We start from the raw sequence: 3,419 nt of genomic DNA, 5'->3' as shown, positions 1-3,419 counted from the left end.
GAAAGACACAGAGAGACACAGAGAGAGAGAGAGACAGAGAGAGAGACAGAGAGAAAGAGAGAGAGAGAGACAGAGAGACACAGAAAGAGAGAGACAGAGAGAGTAAGGGGTGGCGATGACAGCAAGGAGACACAGTAGGAGATGGATAAACAAACAGATACATGGACAGACAGACAGACAGACAGACAGACAGACACACTCCTAACCCTTGTGGAAAGCCTTCCCAGAAGAGTTGAAGCTGTTATAGCTGCAAAGGGTGAGCCGACATCATATTAAACCCTATGGATTAAGAGTGGGATGTTACTCAAGTTCATATGCATGTGCAGGTAGATGACCGAATACTTCTGGAAAAGGTAACGTGTGATTTCAGGAGACAATTTTCTCTATTTACAGGTTGATTTTAAGTGGTCAGTTCAAAGTGCTTCATATAAATGAAAGTAAAATAAAATGAACTGAGAGGAAGAGCAGAGCCTAAAGATCTGAGACCTTCTAGCAGCTGATTCCAGCTTCACGCCGCAGGCGAGCTGGATTAGTGCAGCCACAGGGACTTCTGTTCAGTTGGGTCTTATCTCTATTATACTGCTCTATTCTGGGTCTTATCTCTATTATAAGACTCTATTCTGGGTCTTATCTCTATTATAACGCTCTATTCTGGGTCTTATCTCTATTATACTGCTCTATTCTGGGTCTTATCTCTATTATAACGCTCTATTCCGGGTCTTATCTCTATTATAACGCTCTATTCTGTGTCTTATCTCTATTATACTGCTCTATTCTGGGTCTTATCTCTATTATAACGCTCTATTCTGGGTCTTATCTCTATTATAACGCTCTATTCTGTGTCTTATCTCTATTATACTGCTCTATTCTGGGTCTTATCTCTATTATAACGCTCTATTCTGGGTCTTATCTCTATTATAACGCTCTATTCTGGGTCTTATCTCTATTATAACGCTCTATTCTGTGTCTTATCTCTATTATACTGCTCTATTCTGGGTCTTATCTCTATTATAACGTTCTATTCTGGGTCTTATCTCTATTATACTGCTCTATTCTGGGTCTTATCTCTATTATAACGCTCTATTCTGGGTCTTATCTCTATTATAACGCTCTATTCTGGGTCTTATCTCTATTATAACGCTCTATTCTGGGTCTTATCTCTATTATAACGCTCTATTCTGGGTCTTATCTCTATTATAACCACTATTCTGGGTCTTATCTCTATTATACTGCTCTATTCTGGGTCTTATCTCTATTATACTGCTCTATTCTGGGTCTTATCTCTATTATAACGCTCTATTCTGTGTCTTATCTCTATTATACTGCTCTATTCTGGGTCTTATCTCTATTATAACGCTCTATTCTGGGTCTTATCTCTATTATAACGCTCTATTCTGGGTCTTATCTCTATTATACTGCTCTATTCTGGGTCTTATCTCTATTATACTGCTCTATTCTGGGTCTTATCTCTATTATAACACTCTATTCTGGGTCTTATCTCTATTATACTGCTCTATTCTGGGTCTTATCTCTATTATAACGCTCTATTCTGGGTCTTATCTCTATTATAACGCTCTATTCTGGGTCTTATCTCTATTATACTGCTCTATTCTGGGTCTTATCTCTATTATAACGCTCTATTCTGGGTCTTATCTCTATTATAACGCTCTATTCAGGGTCTTATCTCTATTATACTGCTCTATTCTGGGTCTTATCTCTATTATAACGCTCTATTCTGGGTCTTATCTCTATTATAACACTCTATTCTGGGTCTTATCTCTATTATAACGCTCTATTCTGGGTCCTATCTCTATTATAACGCTCTATTCTGGGTCTTATCTCTATTATAACGCTCTATTCTGTGTCTTATCTCTATTATAACGCTCTATTCTGGGTCTTATCTCTATTATAACGCTCTATTCTGGGTCCTATCTCTATTATAACGCTCTATTCTGGGTCTTATCTCTATTATAACGCTCTATTCTGTGTCTTATCTCTATTATACTGCTCTATTCTGGGTCTTATCTCTATTATAATGCTCTATTCTGGGTCTTATCTCTATTATACTGCTCTATTCTGGGTCTTATCTCTATTATACTGCTCTATTCTGGGTCTTATCTCTATTATAACACTCTATTCTGTGTCTTATCTCTATTATACTGCTCTATTCTGGGTCTTATCTCTATTATAACGCTCTATTCTGGGTCTTATCTCTATTATACTGCTCTATTCTGGGTCTTATCTCTATTATAACGCTCTATTCTGGGTCTTATCTCTATTATAACGCTCTATTCTGGGTCTTATCTCTATTATAACGCTCTATTCTGGGTCCTATCTCTATTATAACGCTCTATTCTGGGTCTTATCTCTATTATAACGCTCTATTCTGTGTCTTATCTCTATTATACTGCTCTATTCTGGGTCTTATCTCTATTATAATGCTCTATTCTGGGTCTTATCTCTATTATACTGCTCTATTCTGTGTCTTATCTCTATTGTAATGCTCTATTCTGGGTCTTATCTCTATTATAACGCTCTATTCTGGGTCTTATCTCGATTATAACGCTCTATTCTGGGTCTTATCTCTATTATAACGCTCTATTCTGGGTCTTATCTCTATTATACTGCTCTATTCTGGGTCTTATCTCTATTATAATGCTCTATTCTGGGTCTTATCTCTATTATAACGCTCTATTCTGGGTCTTATCTCTATTATACTGCTCTATTCTGGGTCTTATCTCTATTATAACGCTCTATTCTGGGTCTTATCTCTATTATAACGCTCTATTCTGTGTCTTATCTCTATTATAACGCTCTATTCTGGGTCTTATCTCTATTATAACGCTCTATTCTGGGTCCTATCTCTATTATAACGCTCTATTCTGGGTCTTATCTCTATTATAACGCTCTATTCTGTGTCTTATCTCTATTATAATGCTCTATTCTGGGTCTTATCTCGATTATAACGCTCTATTCTGGGTCTTATCTCTATTATAACGCTCTATTCTGGGTCCTATCTCTATTATAATGCTCTATTCTGGGTCTTATCTCTATTATAATGCTCTATTCTGGGTCTTATCTCTATTATACTGCTCTATTCTGGGTCTTATCTCTATTATACTGCTCTATTCTGGGTCTTATCTCTATTATAACGCTCTATTCTGGGTCTTATCTCTATTATACTGCTCAATTCTGGGTCTTATCTCTATTATAACGCTCTATTCTGTGTCTTATCTCTATTATAATGCTCTATTCTGGGTCTTATCTCTATTATAACACTCTATTCTGGGTCTTATCTCGATTATAACGCTCTATTCTGGGTCTTATCTCTATTATAACGCTCTATTCTGGGTCTTATCTCTATTATACTGCTCTATTCTGGGTCTTATCTCTATTATACTGCTCTATTCTGGGTCTTA

The sequence above is a fragment of the Pygocentrus nattereri genome, chromosome 3 (genome assembly GCF_015220715.1).
Source record: "Pygocentrus nattereri isolate fPygNat1 chromosome 3, fPygNat1.pri, whole genome shotgun sequence".
Classification (NCBI taxonomy): Eukaryota; Metazoa; Chordata; class Actinopteri; order Characiformes; family Serrasalmidae; genus Pygocentrus; species Pygocentrus nattereri.
This window is presented reverse-complemented; position numbering follows the sequence as displayed.